The sequence below is a fragment of the Alligator mississippiensis genome, chromosome 1, assembly GCF_030867095.1.
Source record: "Alligator mississippiensis isolate rAllMis1 chromosome 1, rAllMis1, whole genome shotgun sequence".
NCBI classification, from domain to species: domain Eukaryota; kingdom Metazoa; phylum Chordata; order Crocodylia; family Alligatoridae; genus Alligator; species Alligator mississippiensis.
In genome coordinates this window covers 67,028,747-67,050,012 of record NC_081824.1, presented here as the reverse complement: position 1 = coordinate 67,050,012, position 21,266 = coordinate 67,028,747, and positions in this window count along the sequence as shown.

Here is a 21,266-nt window from a genome sequence, read left to right as displayed (position 1 = left end):
TTGTGGTGCTCTGGTGTGGTGCCAGAGGACTAGAAAAGGGCCAATGTGGTTCCCATTTTCAAAAAAGGGAGGAAGGAAGACCCAGGAAACTATAGGCCAGTTAGTCTTATCTCAATCCTGGGTATGCTTTTTGAGAGAATTATCATAGCACATGTCCATGAGGGGCCAGCAGGGGAGATTATGCTTAGGGGCAACCAACATGGGTTCAAAACGTGAACACTGGTTCATTAGAGGCAGGTCCTGTCAGACCAACCTGGTGGCCTTCTATGACCAGGTCACAAAATCCTTAGATGCAGGGGTAGCAGTGGACGTAGTCTTTCTGGACTTCAGGAAGGCCTTCGACACTGTCTCTCACCCCATTCTCATTAAAAAACTAGGGGACTATGGTGTCGACACCTACACAGTTAGATGGGTCGCTAGTTGGCTGGAGGGCCGTACCCAGAGAGTGGTGGTGGATGGGTCATTTTCGACCTAGAGGAATGTAGGCAGTGGGGTGCCCCAGGGCTCGGTCCTCGGACCCACGCTGTTCAACATCTTCATCAGTGACTTGGACGACAGGGTAAAAAGCACCCTGTTCAAATTTGCTGATGACACTAAGATGTGAGGGGATGTGGGCATGCTAGAAGGGAGGAACAGGCTGCAATTGGACCTAGACAGGTTACAGGGGTGGGCAGATGAGAACAGGATGGGGTTCACCACTGACAAGTGCAAGGTACTGCACCTGGGGAGGAAGTACCAGCAGCATACCTACAGGCTGGGGAACTCCCTTCTTGCCAGTGCAGAGGCAGAAAAGGATCTTGGAGTCATTATTGATGCCAAAATGAACATGGGCCGACAGTGTGGGGACACGGTTAGGAAGGCCAACCGCACCTTGTCATGCATCCACAGATGCATCTCAAGCAGGTCCAAGGAGGTGATCCTCCCCCTCTATGTGACACTGGTCAGGCCACAGTTGAAGTACTGAGTCCAGTTCTGGGCGCCGCACTTCAGGAGGGATGTGGACAACATGGAGAGGGTCCAGAGGAGGGCCACCCACATGATCAGTGGGCAGCAGGGCCAGCCCTACAAGGAGACCTGAACCTGTTCAGCCTCCACAAGAGAAGGCTGAGGGGTGATCTAGTGGCCTGTTACAAACTAGTCAGAGGGGACCAGCAGGCATTGGGGGAAGTCCCTGTTCCCCCAAGCACTCCCAGGAGTGACAAGCTGGCAGAGGGTAGATTTAGACTAAATATCAGGAGGCGCTACTTCACTGTCAGGGCAGCTAGGATCTGGAACCAACTTCCAAGAGAAGTGGTGCTGGCTCCTACCCTGGGGGTCTTTAAGAGGAGGCTGGATGAACACCTTGCCAGGGTCATTTGACCCCAGTACTTTTCCTGCTATGGCAGGGTGTTGGACTTGATGATCTGCTCAGGTCCCTTCTGACCCTACCAACTATGAAACTATGAAACAATGAAACCCAGGTTGGCTGCATTTATGGTTCTACAGGTCCTGGAGCACATGGACCCTGGGATCAGTCTGGCAGGGGCCTCAGACTCATGCTTGTTTCAGTGACTTCTGTAACAAGACTAATAAAGCTCCTACTGGGCACATCTCTATGTACATATTAATGTGAGGCAATAAACTCTGGCACACATTTACATGTGCCATGTTTACACGTGCGTCCGGGCAGCAGCATGTTGACTCGGGGGCCTGCCAGCCTGCGGCTGCTCCAAACTGGCTTAGCATGCTAAGGAGGGGCTGGCTGGGGCACAAGGCAGCCCCAGGACTGAAGTACTTTCAAGCCCTAGCTAACCAGATCAACAACTACACTTGTATTTCTGTGCACAAAAAAAACTTGGCATCAAGATAGTACTTGTATTCACAAGTACTAACCTACTGTGGGGCTTATTAGTTTCCATTCTCATATTAGGCAGATGTAATCTGCTTTACAGATTAGCCTATAATTATATGTTTCGTATCTTAGTTTTTTTTAACCAGTCTTCATTTTTTTTTCAGTTCTTAAAAGAGTAAAACACCAGTTCTGATACAGTTAAGGTTGAGAATCCCTTTCAGTTTAAAGAATAAAACATCGTTTAAATAATAAATTGTTTGACCCCAGCTTTCTTTCTTTCCTGCCCTTGGCCAGGGGTCGGACTTGATGATCTGCTCAGGTCCCTTCCAACCCTATCAACTATGAAACTGTGAATAACTTTTCTGAGTACACTGATTCACATATTTCCTCAGATTGCCTTAAAATTCAATATGCTTTATGGAGGTGTTAGGCAGGGTTAGCATTACAAATACAGAATCATTTAAGCAAGCAGTTTCTGAGATAGTATTACCAAATAAATAGGTTGCAGATTCTTGGAGCTTCTGGCAATATATCTGAGGGCAAGCCAGAGGTCTGATTGTGCCTAAAATGGTCTTGATAATTAAATATTTATCCAACCCAGTGCATGGCAATTGAAAATGCTATTCCAAAAAAATTTGGCTCAAAATAGGCAAGAGTGTTAATGGTCACAAGCCCAAACAGGTAACATTCCACACACACAGACTGTATAATCCAAAACTTCCCAGTCAGCTAAGTTTCATGTGGGCTGACTACAAGAGACATGCAGTAGCTATTGAACATAATCTACTGCCAGCAAGTATCAGTGTGAATAGGGGCCATGGAGGAAACCTGGAGGAAACAAAATCATAACATGATTCTACCATCTATTTTTGTCAAAATTCCCCATCCTCTCCACTATTTTACAGAAAGATAATCTGAGTACTAGAGAAAATTCAAACTACTTAAAAAATAAAATATACAAGTAAATGCCAGCTAGAAGGAAAAGGGATGGAGGAGAAAAGCAGGATGATGGTTTGGAGCAGTGGTGAAGGGAGACAGATTATGGGAAGGAAGATAAGTGGGATGGGAGGAAGGAGAATCAGTTCAGAGGCAAGGGGTATGGATTAGGGGATGTGAGTAGAGTGATAGAGTGGGTAGGGTGACGTGGGAGTGATGGTTGTGCATGCGTGGAGATTAGAGGATTCTGTAGTTCCATATTTTACTCTTCCATGGGTGCATCTACATGAGACACTTTACTTGAGATTACAGCAAATTACTGCACAGTAAGCATCACTATCTACCTGTGCTGATGCTTACTGCACAGTAATCTACTCTAATCATGAGTAATTTTTCTACTTGTAAATACAAGTAGCAAATTTACTCTTGATTACTTACTGTCTGGTACAGCATGTGTAGACAGCCAACCTGGAGCAAGTGTGCCTCTGGTTAGCTGAGCAGCAAGCAGCAGGGCGTGGGAGATTGCTCCTTGCCCCTGGGAGCTGCCTGCTGCAGGGGTACCATAGCCCAAGCAGAGCCCATGCCCTGGCATCAGGGAGTTCCCAGCCCCTGCTCCCTGACTGTGATCACAGAGCTGGGCAGAGAACAGGCTCCCAAGCCCTAATCCCATGATGGGGAATGCTTGCCCAGCTGAGGGCTTGCTGCTAGCTGTCTCACCAGTGGATCAGGGCAGGGGGCTGGGACCTGCCCCTCCCCTGCAGCTTTCTTCAAGTCTCTTGCCCCCCCCCCCCCCCAGTCAGGGAGCTGAGGCCAGGAGCTCCTTGCTGCTGGGGCAGGGGGACATTGTCCACATCTGGACTCCAGTGGCAGAGCCTGCCCCAGCAGCAGGCAGCTCCCCCAGGGACAGGGAGCAATCTCCCAGCCCCTGCCAGGAGACAGCTGTCTCCTGGCCCCCTGCTCCCTGCCAGTCCGTGGGCAATGAGAGGGAGCCTAGAGCTCCCCAAGACTGCTGCAGGGGGCTGGTGCAGGCCTGCAGGGGGTGGGAGCAGGCTACTGCCAGGAGCAGCAGATCTCCTCCTGCATCCCTGCACATGTAGATGCCTGTCTGGGATTGGTTTACTCTAAAGTAAGTTACTCTAAACTAAAGTAAACCCACCCCAAAGCAAATACATGTGTAGACACACCCTGTGTGTTTGTGTGCTGGGTTCATGTTTCTTGAATGTGTTTGAACCTCTCTCCTCATTTTCTCTTCATGCCAGCTAGGATCTGGAGGACTCTGTCCTTGCAGAGGTGTGAATCTCTCATACCTCCCAAGTAGCAGTGAGAATCTGGGGGGGAAAAGTTGGGGCCTAAATTCCTTCCCTCTCCCATCTGCAGTAACAGGTAGGTCCTCACTAGTGTGGTTTTAAGCCCCTATCTCCCTGGCTGCAAGTGAGATATAATCTACTACAGGCTCTGAAGGTTGCCCAAATAACCTCTGAATAGCAATTAGTGTAAAATTATATACACACCTTTCCTGCCTTTGGTTTGGATCTGGCTTGAGATAGGAAGACCCCTAACTGGAGGCAAAGCATGCTGGGATTGCAAGGCTTAGATTTTGCATACATCTCGGGTACATAGCCAAGAAAGTGTTCAATAAATTATTTAAATGTGCTTCTGAAATATGCATATAGCAGCAGAGGATGCCATCCAGGAAAGACTAGTATTCATGTGTATGCCCATTAGTGGCCTCCTAAAATGCTAATTGCTTAAAGGAATAAATAGAGAAGATGTGTAGGGGAGATGAGCTGACAATAGAGGGAAGGAGGTCTCTGAATTGTGGAAAACATTGAGGCAGAGGTGGACTGGAGGAGGAAAGAGGCACACCAGCAGGGATTGTGGTTTGCTCTGAAAAAAAAAAAAATCCCGAATTTTCAGATATAAAAAAATAACCCCAAATCCACATTTTCCCATGAATAAAATGAGACACCACACAATGGTATTTCATTTTAATCATGGAAAATTTTGGATTTTGGGTAACTATTTTTATCCCAAAATTGAGATTTTTTTTAAATCAGAGAAAACCAGGATCCCTGGTAATTAAACAGTGCCCTTGACCTTTACCATGACATATTAATATCTCAACAAGAAAATAACATGGTCACTATACCCTAAAAAAACACTTCTCTTTCATTTAAAACAAATCTCTCCATCTCTCACCAGCACTTAGGATATTCAGTGACAAAAAGAAACAACCTTAGTACTTAACACACTTAAAGTTGCCCATTGAAAACATGTGTCCTTCCAGAAAGCTGAGCTCAACAAAACTTAAACCTCCAAATGCTACAGATAAAAATGGTAGTATCAGAATGATATTGTGGCTGAGACGATCCAGAAATAATGCTAGATACATTTTATGGGTGATATCTTTTATTGGCCATCCTAAGAGATTATTTCCTGTCACAAAAAAGAGTATAAACTGTTGATCCACAAGATTTTAACTCCGCCTGCTTTGTGTGATGCTCTGATATACCCTTAATGGACACAGTTTCATGGTTCATGCCTTTGGACTGTACTAAATATAAGATGTCTGCACCTACCCGATAGCTGCACATTCAGTTCACTCCACAAAAAGAACATCATATCTGCTGAAGTGTACATGCACTTTTAGAATCCCTTCACCTTTCTATACACAATGCTTTCTGAAACCACATTTTCACTTTCTCATTATTAAACTTTCAGATCATTTTTATCAGGAAGAGGGGTTCAGCAATTTCCAATCAGAACCCCTCCAGGACTGTAGGTCCTGGTGATTTGCTACTTTTTAGTTTATCAATTTATTCTACATCCTTACTTATTAAAAGCTGAATTTGGGTCACTTCCACTGACTTGCCCCAAGAGAAGAGTGGTTTGTTTATGTGCATCAGTAAAATTTTCAACTGTGACTTAGAAGCCGGTGTTCCATGAGTGCAAAAGTGAACTTTACAGGGGCATAGGTTGTAGCCATGTTGGTCTAAGGACATAGGCAGACAAGGTTCTTTAGGTCAATCTGATATCTTTTATTAGACTAACTTAAATAGTTGAAAATAATTTTCTTAGCGAGCTTTCAGGTTTAAAAACCCTTTGTCAGGCTGAGGAAGCATCTGCAGCCGATATGTGCTCTTCCTGGATGGAAGAGCACACACGGGCTGCAGATGCTTCCTCAGCCTGACAAAGGGTTTTTAAACCTGAAAGCTTGCTGAAATTTTTTTTCCAACGATTTAAGTTGGTCTAATAAAAGATATCAAATTCACCCAAAGAACCTTGTCTGCCTATGTCCTTGGACCAACACGGAAAATTTTACCAAACCACATAAACAAACCTGTACCTTGCACAAATCTGTACAATTCTATAGCTATTCTTGACCTAGCCCAAAGTAATACACAGAATTTGGTGCAAAGGGTAAGTGTTACTGAGCTGCTCAGCACTAGTGACCACAATTCAATTGGGTTTGACATCCATGTAGAAGGTGAGACAAGAAAACTACCACAGTAGCCTTTAACTTTAAAAAGGGAGGCTGCAACAAAATGAGGAAGCTAGTTACATGGAAGTTAAGACGGGACCCTAAAGAGGTGAGGAGCTTGCAGGCACTAAGAACACCATACTAGAGACACAAAGCAAAGGCATACTGCAAATCAAAACAAAAAAAACAAATGGAAAGTGGACCAAAAGAAAGCCAGCATCGTTTAATTGCTTGCTAAGAAAAAAATGTTCAACTATTTCAGTTGGTCTAATAAAAGATATCAGAGTCACCCACAGAACCTTGTCTGCAAAGTGAACTTTGGCACTTTTGAAAATTGCACCCCTTTCTCTAAATGCATAAGATGCAGAAAAGGAATAGTCTTCAAAGCTACTATACTCCTGTAGTTTTCTCTAGCTGTTGTAAGCAAAGGTATTAAACCTTAAAATGATCAACAGGTTAAACTTTGCCCCAGCACATGATCAGAGCTTGAAATAAAACCTTACTCCCAGAGGGCAGAAAGATGTCTGGAAACAATGTGGTTGCATCCTTCAGATGTTGGGCATGAAAAGACACTTTGAAAATAGAGCAGCAATTTCACTCCCTAGCAAGAAGGAAAAGGAGGGATGTTTGAAATTAAAGTGTTGTTCTACCCTCCCTCCCTCCCTCCCCCACCCCCCCCAAGCGCACACATAACAGGCAGGAAATTCTTGAACAGAAAAGTGTTTTGCTGATACCCAGTATATGAAAAAGCATTCACTTTCATCTATTAATACATTAAGGAATACATGCAATGCCTTACAGAGAAAACAAAAACATGCATATGCAAAAATATAGACATTGATTGTTGTAAGCTCCTTTCTGCAATTCTCCCTGTTCTCCTCTAACACAGGGCAGATGGATGACAAATATTATTCACACAGTGCTATTTCCTTTGGTGCATTAATTCATCTTAGTATAATTATGCTTACATGTTTAAATGTGGCTACTTCTTACACACACTCACATGCACATATGTATAACTAAATTGAAAATAGTATTAGAGGACATACTGTCTCAAAATATTTGCAGTCCAAAATGAAAACTAGTAAAATACAGAACAATGCAGGAGGAGAAGAAGAACCAAGCAGAGCATGGCTTTTCTTACCTGGACAGTTTGCTGTCGAATGAATAGAGTACCAGTCTCAGCAATGTGTTATGAGCCTAGTTATGGTGGTAAGGCATTTTGCTCATCATACCAAAGCTATATATATATATCTTCTGGCAAATTCACACCCTGTCATCTGTTAGTCACTATATTCTTTTAACTTAGATTGTCTGCAGCAGGGATTTTCTGAACTTCCCTCTGTGAAGAAGAGAAGAACACAAACGTATTCCTCCTCCCAGCTGAATTAACATTTCAAAAATGTTTGTCCCAGTTTTTACAGTAAAGCAATTTTATCCAAATCATGCACTAAAGAAACAAAACCATAAAGCTATATTCTACAAATTGCATTTTTTATAAAGCCATGAAATTCCCCTGAGAGCCATGGGGTCACAAGACTGTAAATCACCCCAGAATATGTTTTACAAACAATCAGCATATCATTTATCATTTGTACTACCACAGCTCCTAGGAGTCCTCATCACAGACCCAGGCCCAGACCCCACTTTGTTAGGAGCTGTACAAACCCAGAATGAGCACATCTACACGTTATTAATGTGTAGTAGTTACTGTGCATTTAATTTAGTACTTGTTTAATGAAATACTAACTAAATGCACAATAACCTGAATTATGCTTACTGTACAGCAGCCTAATACTACTGCGCAGTAGCATATTAGCACAGTTTTTTTCTGGCATGCAACTGCACAGTGTTATTAGGCTACTGTGCAGTAAGCTTCTCATGTAGACCCATCCAGTGACTGTGAAATAATTAAAAACACAGAGAAACAACTTCCACTAGTTTCCTTCCAATTAGGCTCAAACCCTGAGTACATATGGAGCTCCCTGTACCCACTGAATTGCAAGACTGAGCATCATTCAAACTGTTGAAAACCCCAGTAACTTATACATTCTTCCACCAATCAGTGGCAAGATTAATTTCTGTTCTCATTTTTCTATTTCTTTATACCAAGACATGGATATGGTGATGGTAATTGTTGGAAATTGTTGAGATTTTTAATAACAATTCAATTTAATATCAAGGAATAAAATCTAGGAATAAATAAAAAATTAAAAACAATATTTAGGCTATGAATTTCACAAACTTCTTTTGCTCCATGAAGGTGCCTGCTGAATATGCACATGTTCTGATTGGACATATCTACACATGCATCTTTTAAGCTGGCTTAGCCTAAAATCACCATTTTTAAGATGCATTAAGGGCACGAGTCTACACATGCACACCTTCAGTGCATCTTTAAAGTAGCAACTTAAGGCTATGTAAGCCTAAATTTGATACCTGTATAAAGCAGGTATCAAATTTAGGCATGAATAGCTAAGTTGTATTACTGCACATGTAGACATACTAATGCACATTAAAGTGGTGTGTGTCAATGGATAGACATCGCATTAATGTGCATCAGCACATCTGCACACATACTATTGTGACTTAGCTATTCGCATCTAAATTTTGCTCATCATACCAAAGTTATATATATATATCATCTGGCAAATTCACTATATATATATCTTCTGGCAAATTTAATGTTCCTTAATGCACATAAGCACGTCCATGTATAGATGCGCACCTAAATCACCTTAATGCATATTAAGCAAAGGCACATTAAGTTTAGACACATGTAAATACATGTGTAGATACGCCCAGTGAGACCTAAGCCTGATGATCTAACTAGCTCATGATAACCAGACCATTAATCAGACTGAAATACAGCAAGTACAGCTCTTGGCCTTTCTTTACCTGTAATTCCACTCATCCACCCATATGCTGGAGGAAAGGGAAGAGTAAGTCTATTGTCCACCATTGTCAAATTGGATTTTTAAAGGCGCACTGCATTTATATTGTTACACAATTCTACTGCAATATAGTACTTATTTATTGATCTGGTTCTTTTTTATTCTTTGTGCTTTGTAATTATTTTTAACAGAATCTTATTGTAATAAATTCTGTAGCAGATAGTGGGCATGCCTACACAAGACGTTAACTGTGCAGTAACCTAATTCTACTGTGCAGTATCATGCAGGTCAAAAACCATGATAATATGCTACTGTGCAGTAGTATTAAGCTACTGCACATTCAGTGTCTCTAAAAAACCATGCTCCGGCACTATAGTTCAGTAGCACCAGTTACTACACATTGATTTAATACTTTGATAAGCAAGTACTAAACTTAATGCACAGTAGCTATGGCACAATAACGACTGTGTAGATGCTCCCAGTGTTTGTAAGTACAGGAATAGGTACTTTTAAATTATGTTGTAGCATTAGCTGTTGCTATTATGATATTACAGAACTCTGAAAAAACATTAGAAACTAATGATATTAAAATGCATATAAATATCAGAGGATATGGCTTGTCTGATATAAGAGAAGAAAGAATTGTTAGAACTTGAGAAACCAATTGTACTCAGTGAAACTGAGAAATTGATATTTATATTAGAAAGCAGAGTCGCTCAGTTTCTGACTGATTTTAAAAAATAGAATTTGAATTTAAAAAATAAATTTAAAAAATGAATTTGAAATTAAAATCATGCCTGTGCTTACTAGACTTTGAACATGAAATTTCTGAGGGATGGTCACTGCTTCAGGGGATAAATTCATAAATATTAAGGGAAGAGGCATTATCCGCTCCCAATTCTGAAGCCTGCATCATGCAGGAAGTCACTCTATAACTCCAGCATCAAGTTTAAAAATTTGAGGTAGACTAGCACATAGCCATTAGAAATACATCCAATCTTGATTTAAAGACTTCACATAATGTAAAATCTACTACATCCCTTAATAATCTACCAGCAAGTACAGTCAATGGGTACATCTAAATGAAATGCTTAACTGAGCATTAGCATAGTTTATTATGAAATAAGCATGTGCGTCTAAATGTGCACGTGTTTACTACACAGCAAACCTTTCTAATCTCAAGTAAATTTACTACCTACAAATACAAGTAGAAAATTTACTCAACATTAGTAAAGGCACAGTAGCACTCATGTAGACATCTGACCTGGATCAAAATCTGCTCCCAGTTAGCTGTCCAGGTGGGGGCGGGACATAACTATCTTACCTGGAAGCTGCCTCCTGCTGGGGCAGGCTCCACCACAGAAGCTCAGGCAGAAACTATGTCCCTCTACCCTGGCAGGAGGGAGCTCCAAGCTCCCTGCTTTGAGATTGCAATCCAGGAGCTGGTGCTAGCAGATCCTATCTCCCAGCCTCTGCTCTGGCATCATGATTGGGGAGCAGTGGGCTGAGAAACCCTTATCTCTCACTGCTAGCTTTGCAGCCAGCACTGGGAGATAAGGGTCCCCCAGTCCCAGCCTCCTGGTCACAGAGCCAGTGCTTGGAGATAAGGATCTCCTAGCCCATCCCTGTAGTTGTGGAGTTAGTGCTGGGAGCTCCTGGCTGGTGTGGGCAGGAGAGCCTGTTCCCTGCCCAGCTCCGTGAATGCAGAGTTGGGAGGGAACAGGCTGGTGAGATTGTTCCCCGCTCAGCTCCACACTCACAGAGGTGGGTGGGGACAAAGCTCCCTAACCTGTTTCCCCCCAGCTCTGCACTCATGGAGCTGGGCAGGGGACAAGCTCCCCAGCCTGTTTCCTACTGAGCTCCAGGCTCATGGAGCTGCACAGGGAACAAGCTGCCCAGCCTCTGCCTGAATTGCAGGTCAGGGCTTGGGAACTGTCCTGGTCAGTTGCAGGGGTGCAGTAGGTGCCAACCCCCTGCCCCAATCCATCAGTGGGGAAGCTATCAGTGAGCTAGCTGCTAGCTGCCCCGCCGATGGATCAGGGCAGGGGCCTGGGACCTGCCCCTCCTCTGAAAATCTTTCCAAGTCCCCAGGCCCTGATCAGGGAGCCAGGAACAGGAGCTCCCTGCTTCTGGGGCAAGGGAACATTCATTGTGCCCCAGTTGCAGACATCCCCCTGGAGACAGGAAATAAGAAAGTTGTCTCCTGGCTCTGTGCTTCCTACCAGCCCCTGGGCTAGCACCCAGGGGATGCCTTGAGCTCCCCCTAGTTGTGGCAGGGGCCCATTGCAGTGCTGCAGTAAATTTGGTGCAAAGAGCAGCAAATCTGCTCCCTAATCTCCCCATGTGTAGACACCTGCCTGAAAGTGCTTACTTCAGAGTAGCCATATTTACAGGCTGCCACCAAGTCACCCCTGAGCCTTCACTTCTCCAGTCTGAAGAGTCCCAGGCCTCTCAGACTCTCCTCATAAGGTCTGTTCTCTTGACCTCTAATCATGCATGTGACTCTCCTCTGGACTCTATCAAGCTTCTCCACATCCTTTCTAAAGTATGAAGCCCAGAATTGGATGCAGTACCCCAGATGCAGCCTCACCATGGCTGAGTAAAGTAGGAAGATGACTTCTTGTGTCTTGCTTGAGATGTATTGGTAGATGCAAGCCAGAGTTTTATTTGCTTTGGTGGCTGTAGCATCGCATTGGTAGCTCATGTTCATCTTCGGTCAGTCACGACCCCCAAGTCTCTTTTGGTCATGGTGCTAGTGAGTGTAGCACTGCTGAACCTATAAGTATGATGTGGGGGGTTTTCTCCCATGATGGAGAGCCTTGCATTTCTCTGTGTTGAATGTCATCAGGTTTTGATCTGCCCACCTTGCAAGCCTGCCCAGTTTGGCCTGAATTGCCCGCCTCTAGAGTGACTGCACTTCCCCGTAATTTGGTGTTCTCTGCAAATTTAGCCATTCCACTTCTGGCACCCAAATTCAGATAATTTATGAATATATTAAAGAGTGCTGGTATGAATACTGAGCCCTGTGGCCACCATGCACCACCTTGACTCAGTTCCATTGACTGTCACTCTCTAGGTCTGACCACGGAGCTAGTTCCCCAGCCATTGGACTGTAAGATTGTCGAGGCTGCAGTTCCCCAATTTTACCATGAGGACATCATGGGAGACCAATTTAAAGGCTTTTTTGGAATCTAGATATATGACATCAACCTCTTCTCCTTTGTCCAGGCAGAGTCACCTGGTCATAGAAGGAAATGAGGTTGGTCAGACACAACGATGCCATGTTTGCTATCTCTCACCATTCACTTCTCAGTCAGTTCAGAAATTCCAAATTTGCACAAATGTGATTAGGTGTTTTGAATAGCAAAAAAATACAGACAGAATAGTTTCAGGCTTAATATGCATCTCTGTACTTGCTAAATAGCCATATGGTGGTCCATACTATGTCCTATTCTCTGGGTAAAGCACCTAAGCTGCTCTTATGTTTCTCTGAAGTCTTGTCATTGATTCTATAAGGAAGCCAGATGCTGAACTAGGTCATTTTGAATCTGCTTCCTAGGGTAGATAATCAATAGTTAGATGTTGAACTGCTGAGAAGGCATACAGAGACCATTTGAATTGTGCTCTTTGCTTATGTAGAGAAAATACATAAGTGATTATAGTTGTTTTTAAGAGATACTTATACTAAGACTAATGCATGCTCAAAGCAATAGATCCCTGAAACATGGATGATATAATATTTTAGCCATTTTGGAAAAATAAACTTCATTGCTAAACAAGAAAGAAAGACATTTGCACCTCCCTGCCTGCCTCTGACATTGGACATCTCCAGGGATGAAGACAGCCTTATTTGCACATCACAGAGTAACAATCTAACAAAAGGACTCTCAGATACTCAGAGGAATACACTTCCAGCCTCAACTCCCCTTGTGAAAAATGGAGTTAATTTTCTACCTAAGAGGACTTTTACAATCTTTGAATTTCCTAAGCCTGATGAAGAATGAAAGCTTCATTCTATAGAAATAGATAGTTCCTGAGGTATGAACTTATCAAGTTGTTTCCAGAAGTAATTTTAGAGGCAACCATATTAAACAATGATTGGATGATTTGTATAACACAAAGGGTACTCATTGGATCAGAAGACATATTAAGGTAAAATACAATGTAAAAAAATGCATGCAAAATATATTAAGGGTAGAGCAGGGGTGGGCAAAATATGGCCCAAGGGCTGGATCCAGCCCATGGTGGGTCCCTCAGTGCTGCCTGGCTGAGGCATCATCCCATGGTGGCACATCCTGGTGCCCCCTGGACATGCAGCGGGGCAGGGGCACATCCATGATGGACTTCCTTTCTAGGTAGCCCAAGTGACAGCAGCTGCTGGCCCCAGTCCCGCAGTACTAGTGAGGCTGGGGCAGTAGGTGGGGTCTATATGCAGCTCCAACCCACCCCACGCCTGCTGCAGACTTGCCTGCTCATGCTGAACAGCTGCAGCTGCAGCATCACTGGCAGGGCAGAAATGTGCTTGGGACAGGGGAAAAGCAGCCCCTCCCTCTCAGCACTACCCAGTGCTTCCTGCAGCAGCCACGTGGAGCCCATGCCTAGCTGCCTTGTGGCTTATCTATGCTGTCCCCACTTCCCCCATGGGCCAGCTTGGAGGCACTGGTGACAGAGCAGGGCAGCCCCATGCAGGCTCCGTGTAGCTGCTGCAGGAAGCGCTGGGCAGCACTGAAGGGGAGGGACCAGTTACCTCACCAGAAGGGATCCTGGTTTTCTCTGTTTAAAAATGGCAAATTCTCTGATAAAAAAAAATTCCAAATTCTCTTACTAAAATACCCCAAATCTCCATTTTTCCATGATTAAAATGAAAGACCAGTATATATATGGGTATCAGTTAGGCAATATTTTATTGATATATTTACAATTTTAAAGCAATTTGGAAGCCTACCAGTGCCTCAATCATTATAATACATTTTAAATATCTATATACTTTGGTGTTTGCTTTTGGTTTTTTTATCATAGAAAATCAGAGCTCCCTCTGTCCCCTTCACTCACCAAGATGTGGGTCCAGCTGCAGCTGTCTCCAAAGCTGCTTTGTAGTGCTAAGCAGCAGTGATTTGCTGGTGCCCTGTCCCTGCCTATGCCCATGTCCCTCACTCCCAACCCTCAGCCTTGCCAGTGCCCCTCACTCCTGACCCACAGCCCCTGGCTTCCCCCACCACTCACTCCCTCCTGGCAGCAGATCCATCCCAGCATCAGGACACAGGTCCAGCTGCAGCTGTCCCACTCACAGCTTTGTAGCTCTAAGCAGTGCCAGCCCTTACTGTTCTGCTCCTTGTGCCTGTGTCCAGGTCCCAATGATCCCTGTGACCTTCCTGGAAAGCCCTTGGCTGGGGGTCAGGGACTGGGCTGGGCAAACTGCTTCCCTTCCAGGCCAGCCTACCCTTGTGCAGGCTGCTCTAGAGGGGAAGAGGAGGGGGGCTCCAAGCCCAGCTCTGGTGGCCAGTTCTACCTGGAGCACCCACCTTCTGTCCCTGCATCTCTCTCTCTCTCATATACCACTGCTGCCACCCTTGGCCCACCACATACACACATAGACACTACTGCCACCTCAATCCCCACTGTCCATCACACCCCCAAGTGGTTCCGGGGATCAGGAGTGCCCCCAGGGGCCATGTGTCCCAGCACCAGTATGTGTGTGGGGCAGGGCTACAGTGTGGCAGCTGCCTATGTGGCCGTGGCTCCTGCCAGCAAGCCCTGTTCCATCTGGTGGATGGGCATGCAGGGTATGAGATTTGTGGTGGCTGTGGGGTTTTTGGGGAGTTGTGAATGGTTGTGGGGGTGGGTGTGGGGTTTGTGGGGGGTACATGTGTGGGTGGGTGTGGGGTTTGCAAGAGTATGTGGAAAGGTGTGTGGGTGGGGTTAATGGGGTGTGTGGGTGGGGTTGTGGGGGGTGCGGGTGTGGGAGTGTGTGTGAGTTTGTGGGGGGGGGGACTGCCACATGCCCACCCCTCCATGGCACTTGGCCTCTGCTACTGGCTGCAGCAGCAGCAACCAGTAGTGGGCCCTTGGGTCACTCATAGCCCATTGCAGACAGAGGCCCCCCAGTGGTGACCAGTTCTGCCTGAGCACCATGCCACCATGTGGGGCTTCTTGCAATACAGGCAGGATCCAAGAGCCATTGGGCTGGGCCAGTTTCTACCTCCACATATGGCTTCCAGCATTCCAGTGGGGAACTGCACATGGCAGCATGGAAGCCACCCAGCCTGAATGTATGCGAGTCCCCTGTGGTTCCTGGTCCACATGTCATTGGGCCAGGTAGGCTCTGTGCCACCCTGTGCAGGTCCCCGCTGGAGTACTGGTAGCTGCATGTGGAGGCAGGAGGCAGCCCAGCATGATGGTGTGTGGCTCCTGCCTGCAGTGCCAAGAGTCCTACATGGTGGCATGGAGCCAGCCCAGTTTTGACCAAAGGCACATGCCAGCGGGCTAGGCTGGCTCTGTGCTACCATGTGCAGGCCCCAGGGCTCAGATGGAGCCTCACACCACTAGAGGGCTCTGTCCACAGCAGACCGTGAGCATCCTGAGTGCCCACTGCTGGCTGCTGGTTGCTGCTGCTGCTGATGGCAGCAGGGCCTGTGTGCCATGAGTGGGACACCCCCCCCCGCTCCTCCCCACACACTCCCCTCTGCCCACACATACACACACCATGGGGCTAGGCAAGCTCTGTGGCTGCCTCTGGATTAGGGTTTCCCACCTGTTTGCAAGTAGCTCTTGCAGGCTGGAACCCTACCAGCCTGAAGAGAGCTATTTGCAAATGAGGAAACCTGCAGTTTCCCCTTTAAAAGGGAAAATCCATGTTTTTTCATGGGAAACAGAAAACTCGGATCCCTGTTTATCAGGACTACTCATGGTCCCTGCTGCAGCCTCTGGGTCCTCCTGACTCTGCTGGTTGTCTGAAGCTGAGACCTGGGTGCATCAGCCTCCAGAGCACAGGCACAGCTGACCCCAGTGCATGGCTGCAAGGCAGTCTGCCTGGTCCTGTTGCTGTGCCTGGGCCCAGGGAAGACCCTGGGTGTCAGCAGGCTGTGGAGCAACCCAGCCAGCTCCAGAGCCACTGCTGTGAGCAGTGGCAACACCTAGGGGGTGCTTGGGGGTGCTTGTGCACCCCCTGAGAGCGCCAGTGCACCCCCTGACCAGCCGTGATCTCCGCTCTGACTTCCAGAAGTGGCCACAGCAATCAGCTGGCAGGATCAGCTGTGGGGATCCCCCCAGTCAACAAGATCAGCTAAGGGCCCCCGCCCCCCGGGCACTAACTGGTCCCTGAGGGGCACATGCCCCCCCTGACTAACACAGCACCAGGGCACCAGTCACCCGTGGCTGCGAACCATGCCCTCCTTTTATTTTCTCCAGCATGCTGAGGCAGCAGCCATAGAGACCCTCTGGCTAGGTGCTAGAGAATCTCCTTGGAGGACCCAGGCTGCAGTTGCTTCTGGGCAGGCTCCAAGAGCATTCCCCATGCTGCTTTTTCTGGCACTTTTTTTTTTTTTTTTTTGATAACAAGATTCCCAGGTATCAAAATTTAGAGTACATGCCACAACTGCCATGTGCAAGCTCATGTGGATCGGGCCTAGTATTATTTTTAACAGCTCCATTTTTCTATTCAAGGTATTTCCTTAGTTTATTTTACTCCTGGTAGCATGTGTTTTTCATAATCACTCAGAGTCAAGGAGTCTTTTAGAAGTGCTAATTTATGATTATTGTGTTGTGCAGACCTTTATGTTACACAGCATAGCAACCAGTTTCAACTGGCTCATGTCGCAGCCTCTTAAACATCTGGTTCCCCAGAGAAGGGATGTGGTCCAGTCTGAGAGACAACAACATGGGGAGTTGTTACCTGGAAAATCACCTACCAAAAGATGAACTCAAACATGTTATCAAAATATCAAACCCTTAAATTAAATGTTCAAATGCTGAATGGAAGCAGAGTTTGTATGGAAATGTCCACATTTGCTCTTCTAATATTCAATGAAAAGAACCAATAATATCTGAATTATTAGTTTTGATGGCAAATCCCTATTTGATAATTTTGCAAAGTCATCTGTACAGCAAAAAAAAGGCAGGTCAGGAAATGTTATGAGGAAAGGAGGAGCAGGATTTGAATGTAGCTTGGACATTTAAAACACAGGAGACTGAAGAGTAGAAAGTGACACCTATATTACAGGCAACCCCCACTTAACGCTATTTCGCTCAGCTCTATTTTGCTATAACACTCATTTTAAATTGATACCTGATTTTACTTACCACTCAGTGAGTTACATTATAAGGCTTGTGGTTTTCATCTTGGGTCATTAAAAACACTTGTAAGTAGCCATCCTGGATCATCAAATACTTTTGGTTTCACTTAATGCTTGTTTCGCTGCATGCTCCATTTTTCAGGAACCCATTTAGAGCACTAAGTGGGGTTGCCTGTACAAATTTGAATGACACAGAGGATGGTGATGGTGATCATGTCAAAGAATGAGGTGAACAAATGGTTCTTGGAAGGAAAATCAAAAACGATAAAAAGATTGTGGTACCCAGTTTATCAAAAATTTCTATCACTTTCATAGAATGGTCAGTAATGATTCATAAGACTGCACAGTCATTTAGTACTTGTATAAACAACTACTAAATGAATGAACAGTAATCTGAGTTACTGTGCAATAGCACCAATGAGTGGCTTTTTGTGATGCTACTGTGCAGCAGCCCTAAGACTACTGCACAGTAGCGTCGTGTCATAGGTTCTGCCATGTGACGCTAATGCACAGTAGTTTTGGGCTACTGCACAGTCAGCATTTCATGTAGGTGTGGCCAGTGGGTGCACCTACAAGAGATGCTTTATGTGCATTAGGCTAATCTAATTCACAGTAAAGCATTGTCATCTACACACGTGTGGCAATTACTGCACATTAGATTAGCTGTTTGCTAGTATTGATAGGTATGGGTACTAGAAAACAATGCCAGGTAGTGCACAACTGCTGCCTGCCTAGCCCCAAACTCCAGGGGGCAGGTCAAGCTGTCTCTGGCTCTGGAGGCAGTGCCCATCCCCATGGAGCTCAGGGTCAGCTGTGGCTAGTGCTCTGGAAGAAATGCATGCTGGTCTGAACCACTAGCTGAGGAAGTGGGGCCCATGGCACCCATACTGTTCCCATTATTTCTTTCCCTGGGAGCTGCAATTTCACTCAGGAGCTGCAATCACAGTGGCAGGGGGGAACCATGGTGCATGTCCTGGAGCTGAGGGGGAGGCACTGAGGTGTAGGGCAGCAGAGACCAGGCAGCAGCCTCAGGGCTAGGAACTGTGCTCACACTGCTGAATGGTCAGTCCCATCCCAAGCTGAGCTCTCTGGGTCCTGTTCTCCTGCAGGACCTGGTACAATGGCAGAGCCTGTCTTGGCCTGTCACCAGCCTTGCTTGGGTCTAGGGCTTCTTTGGAGCAGGGGTCCACACTGGCATGCCTCTGGGCCTGCCCCCTCCCCTACACAGTTACCACACAGGTGTGGGGCTGCACCCAGGGCACTTGCAGAACTCTTCTCAGGAGGCAGGCAAGCACTTGTGTACCCAGACCCCATTTCCATGTGCCTGCCTCTTCTGTAGCCCCAGAGCCAGGTAAAACTGCATATACTTCTCCTAGGAGCACTGACCACAGCTGACCTTGATCTCCACACAGATGGGAGCTGCCCCTAGAGCCACAGCCAGCTCTCCCTGACCCCCAGAGCCCAGGCCTGACCCCTGTGCCCCCTGCCAAACCAGGACTGGCACTGGGGGAGCATGCAGCTTGCCCTGGCTGCTGTACCAGGGCAGAGCAGGGCAGGAGCAGCCCCAGAATAGGCTGCTCCTGTCAGGCTCAATTTTCTCCCAACACAGATGCATGTGTAGATGTGCACCTGGGAGCAATTTAATGAGCCTAAATTTACTGTGCAGTAAATTCAGGCACACTAATTGCATGTGTAGATGGGCCCGGTGAGTATAATTAATCAGTTTTCAGGATGGAAAGAAGTAAGCAGCAAGGTCCCCCTTGGTGCTCATCATAGGGTAAATATCATTGAAAAGATTATCCATTTAATCTCCTTTAATTACATCAGTTAACTGTTTAATTGATAATGCAGCAGTTTAGACTCAGCTGCTGCTGCTGGGAGCCACTTCTGGGTGCCTTTGTAGGGTGGGGGAGTGGCGGTGGGGGAAGGAGGAGGATGTGACAAGCCCCACCACACAATACAGCCCAGGGTGAAGCTACAGGTGTCAGCAGCATGTGAGGGATTTTCTCTTCCCACTGCAGCTGCTGGTGTGCCTGGAGGGAGGGAGCACCTGTGAATGAGCAGTTAATTGCTTAAATAATGAGTCATTAGGCCACCCCCACCCTTTTCCTCTTTAACCTACCCTATGGGTACCTGTCCCCCCTTGCCTCCCTCCCTCCCTTCCTTCCTTCTTTTCCTCCCTCCCTCCATCCTTGCTGCCTGCCCTGCCACCTTCCTGTTTCTAAGGCACTGCACCACTTCCCTTCCCTGCCAGACTGTGTCCTGTGCTAAATGATAATTAGTAATGCATCACCAGTGTAAATATACTTATTTTCACCATAGCTTTTTAACATATTTAAAAATGATCTGGAAAAGGGGGTGAGTATCCAGGTGGCTAAATCTGAGGATGATATAACATTTTTCAAAGTGGTAAAGACCAAGATGACATTCAGGAACTAAAGAAGGGTCATGCAGTATTTAGCAAATGGGCAACTAAATAGCAGATGAAATTCAATGTAGATAAATTTAAAGTCATGCACATGAACAAATATAACCCAAACTATACCTACACTATGATGGGCTCTACATTAGCTGGTACCATACAGGAAATAGATCTGGGAGTCATTGTGGAAAGTTTGCTAAAAACATCAGAGCTCAGTGCTCTGAAACTGTCAAAAAGGCAAGCACAATGTTAGGGATTATTAAGAATGGAATTGTAAACAAAATGGAAAGTATCATCATGTCCCTTTTTAGTCCATGATCCACACCTTGGACACTGTGCCCAGTTCTGATCCTCACACTTCAGAAAGGAGCTGGAGAAAGTAAAGAGAAGAATAACAAAGTTGATTTGTAGTATGGAGGGGCTTCTATGTGAAGAGAGACTAAAGAAGTTAGGCTTATTCAGTTTAGAAAAGAGATGCTTGAGGGGGTTCATAAGTGTTTACAAAATACTAACTGGCAAAGAGAATGTAAATTATTGTTAAGAACAAGAAAGTTGTTATTTACTCTCTCTCTCACAATGCAAGAACTAGAGTTCACAAAATAAAACTCATAGGTAGTTAGTTGAAAGTTAACAAAAGGAAATTCTTTTTCATGCAACGTGTATTTAAAGTGTGGAACTCATTGTCACTAGATGTTGTGGAATCTGACAGTTAAGCTACATTCAAAAAAGGATTGCACTAATTTGCCGATGACAACAAAAAAGGATTGCACTAGTTCGCCGATGACACCAAACTTTGGGGCAAAGCATCCGCATCAGAAAACAGGCGGGTGATCCAGGCTGACCTGGACAGGCTCAGCAAGTGGGTGGACGAGAATCTGATGGTGTTCAACGCCAATAAATGCAAGGTTCTCCACCTTGGGAAGAAAAACCCACAGCATCCTTATAGGCTCGGCAGAGCTATGTTGGCTAGCACTAAGGAAGAAAGAGACTTGGGGGTCATCATTGACCACAAGATGAACATGAGCCTGCAGTGTGATGCTGCGGCTAGTAAAGCGACCAAAACGCTGGCTTGCATCCATAGATGCTTCTCAAGCAAATCCCAGGACGTCATTCTCCCCTTGTACTTGGCCTTGGTGAGGCCACAGCTGGAGTACTGCGTCCAGTTTTGGGCTCCATAATTCAAAAAGGATGTGGAGAAGCTTGAGAGAGTCCAGAGAAGAGCCACGTGCATGATCAGAGGTCAGGGAAGCAGACCCTACGATGACAGGCTGAGAGCCCTGGGGCTCTTTAGCCTGGAAAAGCGCAGGCTCAGGGGTGATCTGATGGCCACCTATAAGTTTATCAGGGGTGACCACCAGTATCTGGGGGAACGTTTGTTCACCAGAGCGCCCCAAGGGATGACGACTAGGTC